Here is an 18,602-nt window from a genome sequence, read left to right as displayed (position 1 = left end):
GCACCTGTCAGCTGCTTGATAAGCACATGTAAGCCGCTTAAACAGTGCCTGCCAGCCGCTTCATCAGTGCCTGTCACGTGCTTGATCATTGCCTTCTCAGCTGCGTGATCAGCACCTACTCAGACGTGAATCAGCCCCTACACAGCCGCGTGATCATAGTCTGTCAGCCTCTTTATCAGAGTCGGTCATCCGCTTGATCAGCACCTGTCAGCAAGTTGAAGAGTGCCTACTCAGCTGCGCGAATTGCATCTCTCAGCCAGTTGATGTGCCCCTAATGAGCCCAGCAATCAGCGCCTACTCAGCTGCCCGATCAGTGCCTGTCAGCCGCTTGAGAAGTACCTGTCAGCCACTTGATCAGCACCTGTTATCCGCTTGATCAGCGCCTATCAGCCGCTTGATTAGCACCTGTCAGCCAGTTGATGAGCACCTGTCAGCAGCTTGATCCGCACCTGTCAGCATCTTTATCAGCACCTATCAGCTGCTTGATTAGCACCTGTCAACATGTTGATCAACACCTGTCAGCTGCTTCATTAGCAACTGTCAGCCAGTTGATCAGCACCTGTAAGCTACTTGATCAGCACCTGTAAGCCGCTTAAACAGGGCCTGCCATCCGCTTGATCAGTCCCTTCTCAGCTGCGCGATCAATGCCTACTCAGCCGCGAAACAGCCCCTACACAGCCGCGTGATCATAGTCTGTCAGCCGCTTGATCAGAGACTGTCAGACGCTTGATCAGCGACTAATCACCCCCTCGATCAGCGCCTATTGAGCGGCGCGATCAGCACCTGTCAGCCGCTTGATCAGCACCTGTCAGCAGCTTTATCAGCAACTATCAGCTGCTTGATTAGCACCTGTCAGCATGTTGATCAACACCTGTCAGCCGCTTCATTAGCACCTGTCAGCCAGTTGATCAGCACCTGTCAGCTGCTTGATCAGCACTTGTAAGCCGCTTAATCAGCGCCTGCCAGCTGCTTCATCAGTGCCTGTCAGCTGCTTGATCAGCGACCACTTTGCTTCATGATCAGATCCTACACAGCCACGTGATCAGTGACCCTCAGCCTGTTGATCAGTGCCTGTCAGCCCCTTGACCAGTGCCCAATCATCTGATTGATAAACGCATACGCATCCACGCGATAAGTGCCTGTCAGCCACTTGAGAAGCATCTGTCAGCAACATGATCAGGGCCTATCAGCCACTTGTACAGTACCTGACAGGCAGTTGATCAGCACCTGTCAGCCACTTCAATTGCACCTGTCAGCCAATTTATCAGCAACTGTCAGGCGCTAGGGCAGCCCCTATAAGCAGCTTGATCATTAACTGTCAGCCACATTATCAGCACCTGTTAGCCGCTGTATCAGAACCTGTCAACCGCTTGACCAGCACCTGTCAGCAGCTTTATCAGCACCTATATGCTGCTTGATTAGCACCTGTCAGCCAGTTGATCAGCACCTGTCAGCTGCTTGATCAGCACCTGTAAGCCGATTAAACAGCGCCTGCCAGCCGCTTCATCAGTGCCTGTCAGCTGCTGGATCATTGCCTGCTCAGCTACGCGATCAGCGCCTACTCAGCCGCGAATCAGCCCCTCCACAGCCACGTGATTATAGTCCGTCAGCCTCTTTATCAAAGTCAGTCATCCACTTGATCAGCACCTATCTGCAGGTTGAAGAGTGCCTACTCAGCCTCGCGAATTGCATCTCTCACCCAGTTGATCTGCGCCTACTGAGCCCTGCAATGACGCCTACTCAGCCGCATGATCAGTGCCTGTCAGCTGCTTGAGAAGTACCTGTCAGCCAGTTGATCAGCACCTCTCAGCCAGTTGATCACCACCTGTAAGCCACTGGATCAGCACCTGTCAGCCGCTTGATCAGCACCTTTCAGCAGCTTGATCAGCGCTTATCAGCTGCTTAATTAACACTTCTGAGCCACTTGATCAGCACCTGTTAGCCGCTTGATCAGCGCCTAACAGCTGCTTGATTAGCACCTGTCAGCCAGTTGATTAGCACCTGTCAGCCGCTTAATCAGCACCTGTCAGCAGCTTGATCAGCATCTGTCAGCAGCTTTATCAGCACCTATCAGCTGCTTGATTAGCACCTGTCAGCCAGTTGATCAGCAGCTGTCAGCTGCTTGATCAGCACCTGTAAGCCGCTTAAACAGTGCTTCCAGCCGCTTGATCAGTGCCTTCTCAGCTGCGCCATCAATGCCTACTTAGCCGAGAAACAGCCCCTACACTGCCGGGTGATCATAGTCTGTCGGCCGCTTGATCAGAGACTGTCAGACGCTTGATCAGCGCCTAATCACCCCCTCGATCAGTGCCTATTCAGCGGGGTGATGAGCACCTGTCAGCCGCTTGACAAGCTCCTAAAAACCACTTGATCAACACCTAATTAGCTTCGCTATCAGTATTTACTGAGCCATGCGATGCTCGCCTCAGCCGCATGATCTGTGCCTACTCAACCCCACGATCACTGCCTACTCAGCCGTGCGATATGTGCCTGACAGCCGATTGAGAAGTACTGTCAGCCGCTTGTTCAGCGATTATCAGCCGCCAGATCAGCATCTGTCAAAGATTTATCAGCACCTGTCAGCCCCTTGATCAGCACCTGTCAGCCGCTTTATGAGTGCCTATCAGCCGCTTGATTAGCCCCTGTCAGCCAGTTGACCAGCACCTGTCAGCAGCTTGATCAGCACCTGTCAGCAGCTTGATCAGCACCTGTCAACCCCTTAATCAGCACCTGTCAGCATGTTGATCAAAACCTTTCAGCCGCTTCATTAGCAACTGTCAGCCAGTTGATCAGCACCTGTCAGCTGCTTGATCAGCAGCTGAAAGCCGCTTAAACAGCACCTGACAGCCTCTTGATCATTGCCTTCTCAGCTGCGCGATCAATGCCTACTCATCTGCGAATCAGCCCCTAAAGAGCCGCGTGATCATAGTCTGTAAGCCGCTTGATCAGAGACTGTCAGACACTTGATCAGCGCCTAATCACCCCCTCGATCAGCGCATATTGAGCGGTGCGATCAGCACCTGTCAGCCTCTTGACAAGCACTTATAAACCACTTGATCATCACCTAATTAGCTTCGCTCTCAGTGTTTACTGAGCCATGCGATCATCGCCTCAGCCGCATGATCTGTGCCTACTCAGCCGTGCGATATGTGCCTGACGGCCAATTGCAAAGTACAGGCAGCCGCATGATCAGCGATTATCAGCCGCTGGATCAGCATCAGTTAACGACTTTATCAGCACCTTTCAGCCGCTTGATCATCGCCTGTCATCCGCTTGATCAGCGATTATCAGCCACTAGATCAACATCTGTCAACGACTTTATCAGCACCTGTCAGCCGCTTGATCAGCACCTGTCAGCCCCTTTATCATCGTCTAATCATCGCCTACTCAATCGCTTCATGAGTACGTGTCAGCCACTTTATAAGCACCTGTTAGCAACTATATCAGCACCTGTCAACTGCTTGATCAGCGACCACTTTGCTGCGTGATCAGATCCTACTAAGCCACGTGATCAGTGACCCTCAGCTGCTTGATCAGCGCCTGTCAGCCGCTTGATTAGCACCTGTCAGCCAGTTGACCAGCACCTGTCAGCTGCTTGATAAGCGCCTATCAGTGGCTTGATTAGCCCCTGTCAGCCAGTTAATCAGCAATTGTTAGATGCTTGTTAAACACCTGTCAGCAGCTTGATCAGCAACTGTCAGCAGCTTTATCAGCACCTGTCAGCCGCTTAATCAGCACCTGTCAGCATGTTGATCAAAACCTTTCAGCCGCTTCATTAGCAACTGTCAGCCAGTTGATCAGCGGCTGTCAGCTGCTTCATTAGCAACTGTCAGCCAGTTGATCAGCACCTGTCAGCTGCTTGATCAGCACCTGAAAGCCGCTTAAACAGCACCTGACAGCCTCTTGATCATTGCCTTCTCAGCTGCGCGATCTATGCCTACTCATCTGCGAATCAGCCCCTAAACAGCCGGGTGATCATAGTCTGTAAGCCGCTTGATCAGAGACTGTCAGACACATGATCAGCGCCTAATCACCCCCTCGATCAGCGCATATTGAGCAGCGCGATCAGCACCTGTCAGCCGCTTGACAAGCACCTATACACCACTTGATCAACACCTAATTAGCTTCGCTATCAGTATTTACTGAGCCATGCGATCATCGCCTCAGCCGCTTGATCTGTGTCTACTCAGCCCCGCGATCAGCGCCTACTCAGCCGTGCGATGTGCGCCTGACAGACACTTGAGAAGTACTGTCAGCCACTTTATCAGCGACTATCAGTCGCTTGATCAGCACCTGTCAACGACTTTATGAGCACCTGTCAGCCGTTGATTAGCGCCTGTCAGCTGCTTGACCACTGCCCACTCAGCCAAAAAAAAAGCGCCAATGCAGCCGCGCGATAAGCACCAGTCAGCCGCCTGAATATCACCTGTCAGCGGCTTGATCAGGGCCTATTAGCCACTTGATTAGCACCTGTCAGCTAGTTGATCAGCACCTGTCAGCCAATTGATCAGCACCAGTCAGCCAGTTGAACAGCACCTGTCAGCCCCTTGATCATCGCCTATTAGCCGTGTGATTAGCACCTGTCAGCCAGTTGATCAGCACCTGTCAGCCTCTTGATCAGAACCTGTCAGCAACTTGATCATCGCCTATCACCTACATGATTAGCACTTGTTAGCCAGTTGATCAGCACCTGCCTACCGATTGATCAGTGCCTGTCAGCTGCTTGATCACTGCATTCTCATCTGTGCAATCAGCGCCTATCAGCTGCTTGTTTAGCACCTGTTAGCCAGGTGATCAGCACCTGTCAGCTCCTAGATCACCGCCTATCATCCGCTTGATTAGCACCTGTAAGCCAGATGATCAGCACCTGTCAGCAGCTTGAGCAGCGAGTATCAGCTGCTTGATCAGCACCTGTCAGCAGATTGATCAGGGCCTATCAGCTACTTGATTAGCACCTGTCAGCCAGTTGATCAGCACCTGTCATCCGCTTTATCAGTACCTGTCAGCAGGTTGATCAGTGCCTATCAGCTGCTTGATTAACACCTGTCAGTCTATTGATCATCACCTTTCAAACGCTTGATCAGCGTCCACCTTGCTGCATGATCAGAGCCTACTCAGCCACGCGGTGAGTGACGCTCAGCCGGTTGATCTTCTCCTACCAGGCGATTGATCATTTCCTGCTCTTCTGCTCATTCAGCGCCTGGTCAACCACTGGATCAGTGTCAGTCAGCCGCTTGACCACTGCCCACTCAGCAGATTGAAAAGCGCCTACGCAGCCGAGCGATAAGCGCCTGTCAGCCGCTTTACAAGCACCTGTAAACCGCTTGATCAACACTTACTGAGCTGCGCTATCAGTGCTTAATCAGCCGCGAGATCAGTGTCTGTCAGCTGCTTGATCAGCACCTGTCAGCCGGTTGAACAGTGCCTATCCAGCCGCGCAAATAGCATCTCTCAGCCAGTTGATCTGCTCCTACTGAGCCCCACGATCAGCGCCTACTCTGCTGCCCGATCAGTGCCTGTCAGTCTCTTGTGAAGTACCTGTCAGCCACTTGATCAGCACCTGTAAGCCGCTTGATAAACGCGTGTCAGCAGCTTGATCAGTACCTGTCAGCCACTTGATCAGCACCTGTCAGCCAATGTATCAGCAACTCTCAACAGCTTGATCAGTGCCCACTTAGCTGCATAATCAGAGCCTACTCAGCCTTGTGATCAGTGACTCTCAGCCGGTTGATCAGCGCCTGTCAGCGGCTTGATCATTTCCTTCTCTTCTGGTCATTCAGCACCTGGTCAACCACTTCATCAGTGCCTGTCAGCCACTTGACCAGTGCCCACTCAGGTGATTGAAAAGCGCCTACGCAGCCGTGCGATAAGTGCCTCTCAGCCGCTTGACAAGCAACTGTCAGGAGCTTGATCAGGGCCTATCAGCCACTTTAATAGTACCTGTCAGCCAGTTGATTGGTACATGTCAGCAGCTTGATCAGCACCTGTCAGCAGCTTTATCAGCACCTATCAGCTGCTGGATTAGCACCTGTCAGCATGTTGATCAACACCTGTCAGCCGCTTCATTAGCACCTGTCAGCCAGTTGATCAGCACCTGTCAGCTGCTTGATCAGCACCTGTAAGCCGCTTAAACAGCGCCTGCCAGCCGTTTGATCAGTGCCTACTCAGCCGTGCGATATATGCCTGACAGCAGATTGAGAAGTACTCTCAGCCGCTTGATCAGCGATTATCAGCCGCTAGATCAGCATCTGTCAACGACTTTATCAGCACCTTTCAGCCGCTTGATCAGTGCCTGTCAGCCGCTTGATCAGCGATTATCAGCTGCTGGATCAACATCTGTCAACGACTTTATCAGCACCTGTAAGCCGCTTAAACAGCACCTGCCAGCTGCTTCATCAGTGCCTGTCAGCTGCTGGATCATTGGCTTCTCAGCTGCGCGATCAGCGTCTACTCAGCCGCGAATCAGCCCCTACACAGCCGCGTGATCATAGTCTGTCAGCCTCTTTATCAGAGTCGGTCATCCACTTGATCAGCACCTGTCTGCAGGTTGAAGAGTGCCTACTCAGCCACGCGAATTGCATCTCTCACCCAGTTGATCTGGGCCTACTGAGCCCCGAAATGAACGCCTACTCAGCCGCCCGATCAGTGCCTGTCATCAGCTTGAGAAGTACCTATCATTCAGTTGATCAGCACCTCTCAGCCAGTTGATCACCACCTGTAAGCCACTGGATCAGGACCTGTCAGCAGCTTGATCAGCGCATATCAGCTACTTAATTAACACTTCTCAGCCAGTTGATCAGCACCTGTTAGCCGCTTGATCAGCACCTATCAGCCAGTTGATCATCACTTGTAAGCCACTGAATCAGCACCTGTCAGCGTCTTGATCAACACCTTTCAGCAGCTTGATCAGCGCCTATCAGCTGCTTAATTAACACTTCTCAGCCAGTTGTTCAGCACCTGTTAGCCTCTTGGTCAGGGCCTATCTGCCGCTTGATTAGCACCTGTCAGCCAGTTGATGAGCACCTGTCAGCCGCTAATCAGCACCTGTCAGCATCTTTATCAGCACCTATCAGCTGCTTGATTAGCACCTGTCAGCATGTTGATCAGCACCTGTCAGCAGCTTTATCAGCACCTATCAGCTGCTTGATTAGCACCTGTCAGCCAGTTGATCAGCACCTGTCAGCTTCTTGATCAGCAACTGTCTGCAGGTTGAAGAGTGCCTACTCAGCCCCGCGAATTGCATCTCTCACCCAGTTGATCTGCGCCTACTGAGCCCCGCAATGAACGCCTACTCAGCCCCCCGGTCCGTGCCTGTCAGCCGCTTGAGAAGTACCTGTCAGCCAGTTGATCAGCACCTCTAAGCCAGTTGATCAGCACCTGTCAGCCGCTTGATCAGCAACTTTCAGCAGCTTGATCAGCACCTATCAGCTGCTTAATTAACACTTCTCAGCCAGTTGATCAGCACCTGTTAGCCGCTTGATCAGCGCCTATCAGCTGCTTGAATAGCACCTTTCAGCCAGTTTATCAGCACCTGTCAGCCGCTAATCAGCACCTGTAAGCACTGGGTCAGTGCCTTTTAGACTCTTGATCATCGCGTTATCAGCTGCACGATAAGCTCCTACTCAGCCGCTTAATCAGAAACTGACAGTCAGTTGATCAGCACCTGTCAGCAGCTTGATCAGGGCCTATGAGCCACTTGATTAGCACCTGTCAGCTAGTTGATCAGCACCTGTCAGCCAATTGATCAGCACCTGTCAGCCAGTTGAACAGCACCTGTCAGCAGCTTGATCATCGCCTATCAGCTACTTGATTAGCACTTGTCAGCCAGTTGATCAGCACCTGCCTACCGATTGATCAGTGCCTGTCAGCTGCTTGATTATTGCATTGTCAGCTGCGCAATCAGCACCTATCAGCTGCTTTTTTAGCACCTGTCAGCCAGTTGATCAGCACCTGTCAGCACCTTGATCATTGCCTATCATCCGCTTGATTAGCACCTGTCAGCCAGATGATCAGCACCTGTCAGCAGCTTGATCATCGCCTATCAGCCGTGTGATTAGCACCTGTCAGCCTCTTGATCAGCACCTGTCAGCAGGTTGAAGAGTGCCTACACAGCCGCGCGAATTGCATCTCTCAGCCAGTTGGTCTGCGCCTACTGAGCCCCGCAATCAGCGCCTACTCAGACGCCCGATCAGTGCCTGTCCGACCCTTGAGAAGTACCTGTCAGCCAGTTGATCAGCACCTCTCAGCCAGTTGATCATCACCTGTAAGCCACTGGATCAGCACCTGTCAGCCGCTTGATCAGCACCATTCAGCAGCTTGATCAGCACCTACCAGCTGCTTAATTAACACTTCTCAGCCAGTTCATCAGCACCTGTTAGGCGCTTGATCAGTGCCTATCAGCCGCTTGATTAACACTTGTCAGCCAGTTGATCAGCACCTGCCTACCGATTGATCAGTTCCTGTCTGCTGCTTGATCATTGCATTCTCAGCTGCAAAATCAGCACCTATCAGCTGCTTGTTTAGCACCTGTCAGCCAGTTGATCAGCACCTGTCAGCTGCTGGATTAGCACTTGTTACCAGTTGATCAGCACCTGTCAACTGCTTGATCAGCACCTGTAAGCCGCTAAAACAGCGCCTGCCTGCCGCTTCATCAGTGCCTGTCAGCTGCTTGATCATTGCCTTCTCAGCTGCATGATCAGCGCCTACTCACACGCGAATTAGCCCCTACACAGCCGTGTGATCATAGTCTGTCAGCCTCTTTATCAGAGTCGGTCATTTGCTTGATCAGCACCTGTCAGCAGGTTGAAGAGTGCCTACTCAGCCGCGTGAATTGCATCTCTCAGCCAGTTGATCTGTGCCTACTGAGCCCTGCAATCAGCACCTACTCAGCCGCCCGATCAGTGCCTGTCAGCCGTTTGAGAAGTACCTGTCAGCCAGTAGATCAGCACCTGTCAGCAGCTTGATGTGCACCTATCAGCTGCTTGATTAGCACCTCTCAGCATGTTGATCAACACCTGTCAGCCGCTTCATTAGCAACTCTCTGCCAGTAGATCAGCACCTGTCAGCATGTTGATCAGCACCTGTAGCCGCTTAAACAGCGCCTGCCAGCCACTTCATCAGTGCCTGTCAGCCGCTTGATCAGTGCCTTCTCAGCTGCGCGATCAATGCCTACTGAGCCGCGAATCAGCCCCTACACAGCCGCGTGATCATAATCTGTCTGCCGCTTGATCAGAGACTGTCAGACGCTTGATTAGCGCCTAATCACCCCCTCCATCAGCGCTTATTGAGCGGCGCAATCACCACCTGTCAGCTGCTTGACAAGCACCTATAAACCACTTGATCAACACCTAATTAGATTCACTATCAGTATGTATTGAGCCATGCGATCATCGCCTCAGCCGCATGATCTGTGCCGACTCAGCCCCGCGATCAGTGCCTAATCAGCCGTGCGATATGTGCCTGACAGCCGAATGCGAAGTACTGTCAGCCGCTTGATCAGCGATCATCAGACGCTAGATCAGCATCTGCAAACGACTTTATCAGCACCTTTCAGCCGCTTTATCAGTGCCTGTCAGCCGCTTGATCAGCAATTATCAGCCGCTAGATCAACATCTGTCAACGACTTTATCAGCACCTGTAAGCTGCTTGATCAGCACCTGTCACCCGCTTTATCATCGCCTAATCAGCTGCGCGATCAGCGCCTACTCAACCGCTTGATCTGTACGTGTCAGCCACTTTATCAGCACCTGTCAGCCACTATATCAGCAACTGTCAACTGCTTGATCAACGACCACTTTGCTGCGTGATCAGATCCTACTCACCCACGTGATCAGTGACCCTCAGCCGGTTGATCAGCGACTGTCAGCCGCTTGATCATTTCCTGCTCTGCTGGTCATTCAGCGCCTGGTCAAGCACTTCATCAGTGCCTGTCAGCCACTTGACCACTGCTCACTCAGCAGATTGAAAAGCACCTACGCAGCCGCACGATAAGTGACTCTCAGCCGCTTGACAAGCAACTGTGAGAAGCTTGATCATGGCCTATGAGCTACTTGAATAGTACCTATTAGCCAGTTGATCGGCACCTCTCAGCCCCTTGATCAGCGCCTATCATCCACTTGATCAGCTCCTGTCAGCCGCTTGATGAGCGCCTATCAGTTGCTTGATTATCCCCTGTCAGCCAGTTGATCAGCAATTGTCAGCCGCTTCTTAAGCACTTGTCAGCAGCTTGATTAGCGCTTGACCACTTTCCACTCAGCTGATTGAAAAGCACCGACTCAACCGCACGAATAGAATCTTTCAGCCAGTTGATCTCTGCCTACTGAGCCCTGCAGTCAGTGCCTACACAGCTGCCTGATCAGTGTCTGTCAGCCGCTTGAGAAGTACCTGTCAGCCAGTTGATCAGCACCTGTCAGCCCCTTAATCAGCGCCTATCAGCCGCTTGATCAGCACCTGACAGCCACTTGATCAGCACCTGTCAGCAGCTTGATAAACGCGTGTCAGCCTCTTGATCAGCACCTAATCTGCAAAGCGATGATCATTTTCTCAGCCACGCGATCATCGCCTCAGCCTCTTGATCTGTGCCTACTCAGCCCCACGAAAAGCGCCTACTCAGCCATGTGATCTGTGCCTGACAGCCACTTGATCAACGACTCTCAGCCGCTTGATCAGCACCTGTCAACCACTTTATCATCACCTGTCAGCCGCTTGATCAGCGCCTGTTAGCCGCTTTATCATCACATAATCAGCTGCATGATCAGCGCCTACTCAGCCGCTTGATCTGTACCAGTCAGCCAGTTGATCAGCACCTGTCAGCACCTTGATCAGCACCTATAAGCTGCTTGATTAGCACTTGTCAGCCAGTTTATCACCACCTCTCAGTCAGTTGATCAGAACCTGTAAGCCACTGGATCAGCGCCTGTTAGCCGCTTGATCATCGCCTTACCAGCTGCAAGATCAGCACCTACTCAGCCTCTTGATCAGAACCTGTCAGCCAGTTGATCAGCACCTGTCAGCCGCTTGATCAGCACCTGTCAGCCAGTTGAACAGCACCTGTAAGCCACTTAAACAGCGCCTGCCAGCCGCTTCATCAGTGCCTGTCAGCTGCTTGATCATTGCTTTCTCAGATGCGCGATCAGCGCCTACTCAGCAGTGAATCAGCCCCTACACAAACGCGTGATCATATTCTGTCAGGCTCTTTATCAGAGTCGGTCATCCGCTTGATCGGCACCTTTCAGCAGGTTGAAGAGTGCCTACTCAGCCGCGCGAATTGCATCTCTCAGCCACTTGATCTGCTCCTACTGAGGCCCGCAATAAGCGCCTACTCAGCCGCTCGATCAGTGCCTGTCAGCCGCTTGAGAAGTACCTGTCAGCCAGTTGATCAGGACCTCTCAGCAAGTTGATCACCACCTGTAAGCCACTGGATCAGCACCTGTCAGCCGCTTGATCAGCACCATTCAGCAGCTTGATCAGGGTGTATCAGCTGCTTAATTAACACTTCTCAGCCAGTTGATCAGCACCTGTTAGCCGCTTCATCAGCGCCTATCAGCTGCTTGATCAGCACCTATCAGATGCTTGATTAGCACCTGTCAGCATGTTGATCAACACCTGTCAGCCACTTCATTTGCACCTGACAGCCACTTTATCAGCACCTGTCAGCCAATATATCAGCAACTCTCAACAGCTTGATCAGTGCCCGCTTAGCTGCGTAATCAGAGCCTACTCCGCCACAGGATCAGTGACCCTCAGCGGGCTGATCAGCGCCTGTCAGCGGCTTGATCATTTCCTGCTCTGATGGTCATTCAGCGCCTGGTCCCCCACTAGATCAGTGCCTGTCAGCCCCTTGACCAGTGCCCACTCAGCTGATTGATAAACGCATACGCATCCACGCGATAAGCGCCTGCCAGCCACTTGAGAAGCATCTGTCAGCAACTTGATCAGTACCTGTCAGCCAGCTGATCAGCACGTGTCAGCCACTTCATTTGCACCTGTCAGCCACTTTATCAGCAACTGTCAGGCGCTAGGGCAGCCCCTATAAGCAGCTTGATCATTAACTGTCAGCCACATTATCAGCACGTCTTAGCCGCTGTATCAGAACCTGTCAACCGCTTGATCAGCACCTGTCAGCAGCTTTATCAGCACTTATCAGCTGCTTGATTAGCCCCTGTCAGCCACTTGATCAGCAATTGTCATCTGCTTGTTATGCACCTGTCAGCAGCTTGATCAGCGCTTGACCACTTTCCACTCAGCCGATTGAAAAGCAAAGACTCAACCGCGTGAAGAGCATCTTTCAGGCAGTTGATCTGTGCCTACTGAGCCCCGCAGTCAGTGCCTACACAGCTGCCCGATCAGTGCTTGTCAGCCGCTTGACAAGTACCTGTCAGCCACTTGATCAGCACCTGTCAGCAGCTTGATGTGCACCTATCAGCCGCTTGATTAGCACCTGTCAGCCAGTTGACCAGCACCTGTCAGCCGCTTGGTCAGCGCCTATCAGTGGCTTGATTAGCCCCTGTCAGCCAGTTGATCAGCAATTGTCAGCCGCTTGTTAAGCACCTGTCAGCAGCTTGATCAGCGCTTGACCACTTTCCACTCAGCCGATTGAAAAGCACTGACTCAGCCGCGCGAATAGCATCTTTCAGTCAGTTGATCTGTGCCTACTGAGCCCCGCAGTCAGTGCCTACACAGCCGCCCGATCAGTGCTTGTCAGCCGCTTGACAAGTACCTGTCAGCCTCTTGATCAGCACCTAATCAGCCACACGATGATCATTTACTCAGCCGCGCAATCATCGCCTCAGCCTCTTGATCTGTGCCTACTCAGCCCCATGACCAGCGCCTACTAAGCCATGCGATCTGTGCCTGACAGCCACTTGATCAACGACTATCAGCCGCTTGATCATCGCCTTATCAGCTTCACGATCAGCGCCTACTCAGCCGCTTGGTCAGAACCTGTCAGGCAGTTGATCAGCACCAGTCAGCCGCTTGATCATTTCCTGCTCTGCTGGTCATTCAGCTCCTGGTCATCCACTTGATCAGTGCCTGTCAGCCGCTTGAGAAGTACCTGGCAGCCACTGGACCAGCACCTAATCAGCCACGCGATCATCATTTACTCAGCCGCACGATCATCGCCTCAGCCGATTGATCTGTGTCTACTCAGCCCCGCGATCAGCGCCTACTCAGCCGTGCGAGGTGCGCCTGACAGACACTTGAGAAGTACTGTCAGCCACTTTATCAGCGACTATCAGTCGCTTGATCAGCACCTGTCAACGACTTTATCAGCACCTGTCATCCGCTTGATTAGTGACTGTCAGCTGCTTGACCACTGCCCACTCAGCCGATTGAAAAGCGCCAATGCAGCCGCGCGATAAGCACCAGTCAGCCGCCTGAAAATGACCTGTCAGCAGCTTGATCAGCACCTATCAGCTGCTTAATTAACACTTCTCAGCCAGTTGATCAGCACCTGTTAGCCGCTTGATCAGCGCCTATCAGCCGCTTGATTAGCACCTGTCAGCCAGTTGATGAGCACCTGTCAGCCGCTTAATCAGCACCTGTCAGCAGCTTGATCAGCACCTATCAGCTGCTTGATTAGCACCTGTCAGCATGTTGATAAATACCTGTCAGACGCTTCATTAGCAACTGTCAGCCAGTTGATCAGCGCCTGTCAGCTGCTTGATAAGCACCTGTAAGCCGCTTAAAGAGCTCCTGCCAGCCGCTTGATCAGTGCCTCTCAGCTGTGCGATCAATGCCTACTCATCCGCAAATCAGCCCCTACACAGCCGCGTTATCATAGTCTGTCAGCCGCTTGATCAGAGACTGTCAGACGCTTGATCAGCGCCTAATCACCCCCTCCATCAGCGCCTATTGAGCGGCGCGATCAGCACCTGTCAACCGCTTGACAAGCACCTAAAAACCTCTTGTTCAACACCTAATTAGCTTGGCTATCAGTATTTACTGTTCCATGGGTTCAAAGCCTCAGCCGCATGATCTGTGCATACTCAGCCCTGCGATCAGTGCCTACTCAGCCGTGCGATATATGCCTGACAGCAGATTGAGAAGTACTCTCAGCCGCTTGATCAGCGATTATCAGCCGATAGATAAGCATCTGTCAACGACTTTATCAGCACTTTTCAGCCGCTTGATCAGTGCCTGTCAGCCGCTTGATCAGCGATTATCAGCCGCTAAATCAACATCTGTCAACGACTTTATCAGCACCTGTAAGCCGCTTAAACAGCGCCTGCCAGCCGCTTCATCAGTGCCTGTCAGCTGCTTGATCATTGCCTTCTCAGCTGCGCGATCAGCGTCTACTCAGCCGCGAATCAGCCCCTACACAGCCGCGTGATCATAGTCTGTCAGCCTCTTTATCAGAGCCGGTCATCCGCTTAATCATCACCTGTCAGCAGCTTGATCAGCGCCTATCAGCTGCTTAATTAACACTTCTCAGCCAGGTGATCAGCACCTGTCAGCAGCTTGATAAATGCGTGTCAGCCTCTTGATCAGCACCTAATCAGCCACGCGATGATCATTTACTCAGCCCCGCGATCATCGCCTCAGCCTCTTGATCTGTGCCTACTCAGCCCCACGACCAGCGCCTACTCGGCCATGCGATCTGCACCTGACAGCCACTTGATCAACGACTATCAGCCTCTTGATCAGCACCTGTCAACCACTTTATCATCACCTTTCAGCTGCTGGATCAGTGCCTGTTACCCGCTTTCTCATCGCCTAATTAGCTGCATGATCAGCGCCTACTCAGCCGCTTGATCAGTACCAGTCAGCCAGTTGATCAGCACCTGTCAGCCGCTTGATCAGCACCTGTCAGAAACTTGATCAGCACCTATCAGCTGCTTGATTAGCACCTGTCACCATGTTGATCTTCACCTGTCAGCCAGTTGATCAGCACCTGTCAGCCTCTTGATCAGAACCTGTCAGCAGCTTGATCATCGCCTATCAGCTACTTGATTAGCACTTGTCAGCCAGTTGATCAGCACCTGCCTACCGATTGATCAGTGCCTGTCAGCTGCTTGATCATTGCATTCTCAGCTGCGCAATCAGCACCTATCAGCTGCTTGTTTAGCACCTGTCAGCCAGTTGATCAGCACCTGTCAGCACCTTGATCATCGCCTATCAGCCGCTTGATTAGCACCTGTCAGCCAGATGATCAGCACCTGTCAGCAGCTTGATCAGCGCCTATCAGCTGCTTAATTAACACTTCTCAGCCAGTTCATCAGCACCTGGTAGCCGCTTGATCAGCCCTTATCAGCCGCTTGATTAGCACCTGTCAGCCAGTTGATTAACACCTGTCAGCCGCTAAATCAGCACCTGTCAGTAGCTTGATGAGCACCTGTCAGCAGCTTGATCAGCACCTATCAGCTGCTTGATTAGCACCTGTCACCATGTTGATCAACACCTGTCAGCTGCTTCATTAGCAACTGTCAGGCAGTTGATCAGCACCTGTCAGCTGCTTGATCAGCACCTGTAAGCCGCTTAAATAGCACCTGCAATATCCGCTTGATAAGTGCATTCTCAGCTGCGCGACCAACGCCTACTCAGCTGCGAATAAGCCCCTATACAGCCTCGTGATCATAGTCTGTCAGCCATTAGATCAGAGACTGTCAGACGCATGATCAGCGCCTAATCACACCCTACATCAGCGCCTATTGAGCGGCGCGATCAGCACCTGTCAGCCGCTTGATCAGCGATTATCAGCCGCTAGATCAACATCTGTCAATGACTTTATCAGCACCTGTCAGCCGCTTTATCAGCGCCTAATCAGCTGCGCGATCAGCGCCTACTCAACCGCTTGATCAGTACCTGTCAGCCACTTTATCAGCACCTGTCAGACACTGTATAGCACCTGTCAACTGCTTGATGGGCGACCACTTTGCTGCGTGATCAGATCCTACTCAGACACATGATCAGTGACCCTCAGCCGGTTGATCAGCGCCTGTCAGCCGCTTGATCATTTCCTGCTCTGCTGGTCATTCAGCGCCTGGTCAACCACTTCATCAGTGCCTGTCAGCCACTTGACCAGTGCCCACTCAGCTGATTGAAAAGCGCCTACACAGTCGCGGGATAAGTGCCTCTCAGCCGCTTGATTAGTGCCTGTCAGCTGCTTGACCACTGCCCGGTCAGCCGCCTGAAAATCACCTGTCAGCAGCTTGATCAGGGCCTATTAGCCACTTGATTAGCGCCGGTCAGCTAGTTGATTAGCACCTGTCAGCCAAATGATCAGCACCTGTCAGCCAGTTGAACAGCACCTGTCAGCACCTTGATCATCGCCTATCAGCCGTGTGATTAGCACCTGTCAGCCTCTTGATCACAACCTGTCAGCAGCTTGATCATCGCTTATCAGCTACTTGATTAGCACTTGTCAGCCAGTTGATCAGCACCTGCCTACCCATTGATCAGTGCCTGTCAGCTGCTTGATCATTGCATTCTCAGCTGCGCAATCAGCACCTATCAGAGGCTTGTTTAGAACCTGTCAGCTACTTGTTGAGCACCTGTCAGCCAGTTGATCAGCACCTGTCAACAACTTGATCATCGCCTATCAGCCGCTTGATTAGCACCTCTCAGCCAGATGATCAGCACCTGTGAGCAGCTTGAGCAGCGAGTATCAGCTGCTTGATCAGCACCTGTCAGCCAGTTGATCAGCACCTGAGAGTCGCTTCATTAGCACCTGTCAGCCAGTTGATCAGCACCTGAGAGTCGCTTCATTAGCACCTGTCAGCCAGTTGATCAGCACCTGTCATCCGCTTGATCAGCACCTGTCAGCAGGTTGATCAGTGCGTATCAGCTGCTCGATTAACACCTGTCTATCTATTGATCATCACCTGTCAACCGTTAGATCAGCACCCACTTTGCTGCATGAACAGAGCCTACTCAGCCACGCGGTCAGTGACGCTCAGCCGGTTGATCTTCTCCTGTCAGGCGCTTGATCATTTCCTGCTCTGCTGGTCATTCAGCGCCTGGTCAACAACTTGATCAGTATCAGTCAGCCGCTTGACCACTGCCCACTCAGCAGATTGAAAAGCGCCTACGCAGCTGAGCAATAAAAACCTGTAAACCGCTTTACAAGCACCTGTAAACCGCTTGATCAACACTTACTGTGCTGCGCTATCAGTGCTTAATCAGCCGCGAGATCAGTGTCTGTCAGCTGCTTGATCAGCACCTGTCAGCCGGTTGAACACTGCCTATTCAGCCGCGCAAATAGCATCTCTCAGCCAGTTGATCTGTTCCTACTGAGCCCCATGATCAGCGCCTACTCAGCCACCCGATCAGTGACTGTCAGCCTCTTGAGAAGTACCTGTCAGCCACTTGATCACCACCTGTCAGCGGCTTGATCATTTCCTGCTCTGCTGGTCATTCAGCGCCTGGTCAACCACTTCTTCAGTGCCTGTCAGCCACTTGACCAGTGCCCACTCAGCTGATTGAAAAGCGCCTACGCAGCCACGCGATAAGTGCCTCTCAGCCGCTTGACAAGCACCTGTCAGAAACTTGATCAGGGCCTATCAGCCACTTGAATAGTACATATCAGCCGCTTGATCAGCAACTTTCAGCAGCTTGATCAGCACCTATCAGCTGCTTAATTAACACTTCTCAGCCAGTTGATCAGCACCTGTTAGCCGCTTGATCAGCACCTATCAGCCGCTTGATTAGCACCTGTCAGCCGCTTGATCAGCACCTGTCAGCCAGTTGAACAGCACCTGTAAGCCACTTAAACAGCGCCTGCCAGCCGCTTCATCAGTGCCTGTCAGCTGCTTGATCATTGCTTTCTCAGATGCGCGATCAGCGCCTACTCAGCAGTGAATCAGCCCCTACACAAACGCGTGATCATATTCTGTCAGGCTCTTTATCAGAGTCGGTCATCCGCTTGATCGGCACCTTTCAGCAGGTTGAAGAGTGCCTACTCAGCCGCGCGAATTGCATCTCTCAGCCACTTGATCTGCTCCTACTGAGGCCCGCAATAAGCGCCTACTCAGCCGCTCGATCAGTGCCTGTCAGCCGCTTGAGAAGTACCTGTCAGCCAGTTGATCAGGACCTCTCAGCAAGTTGATCACCACCTGTAAGCCACTGGATCAGCACCTGTCAGCCGCTTGATCAGCACCATTCAGCAGCTTGATCAGGGTGTATCAGCTGCTTAATTAACACTTCTCAGCCAGTTGATCAGCACCTGTTAGCCGCTTCATCAGCGCCTATCAGCTGCTTGATCAGCACCTATCAGATGCTTGATTAGCACCTGTCAGCATGTTGATCAACACCTGTCAGCCACTTCATTTGCACCTGACAGCCACTTTATCAGCACCTGTCAGCCAATATATCAGCAACTCTCAACAGCTTGATCAGTGCCCGCTTAGCTGCGTAATCAGAGCCTACTCCGCCACAGGATCAGTGACCCTCAGCGGGCTGATCAGCGCCTGTCAGCGGCTTGATCATTTCCTGCTCTGATGGTCATTCAGCGCCTGGTCCCCCACTAGATCAGTGCCTGTCAGCCCCTTGACCAGTGCCCACTCAGCTGATTGATAAACGCATACGCATCCACGCGATAAGCGCCTGCCAGCCACTTGAGAAGCATCTGTCAGCAACTTGATCAGTACCTGTCAGCCAGCTGA

The sequence above is a fragment of the Bubalus kerabau genome, chromosome 9, assembly GCF_029407905.1.
Source record: "Bubalus kerabau isolate K-KA32 ecotype Philippines breed swamp buffalo chromosome 9, PCC_UOA_SB_1v2, whole genome shotgun sequence".
In the NCBI taxonomy this organism is placed as follows: domain Eukaryota; kingdom Metazoa; phylum Chordata; class Mammalia; order Artiodactyla; family Bovidae; genus Bubalus; species Bubalus kerabau.
The sequence above is the reverse complement of the archived record's forward strand: the minus strand, read 5'-3'. Positions refer to the sequence as shown.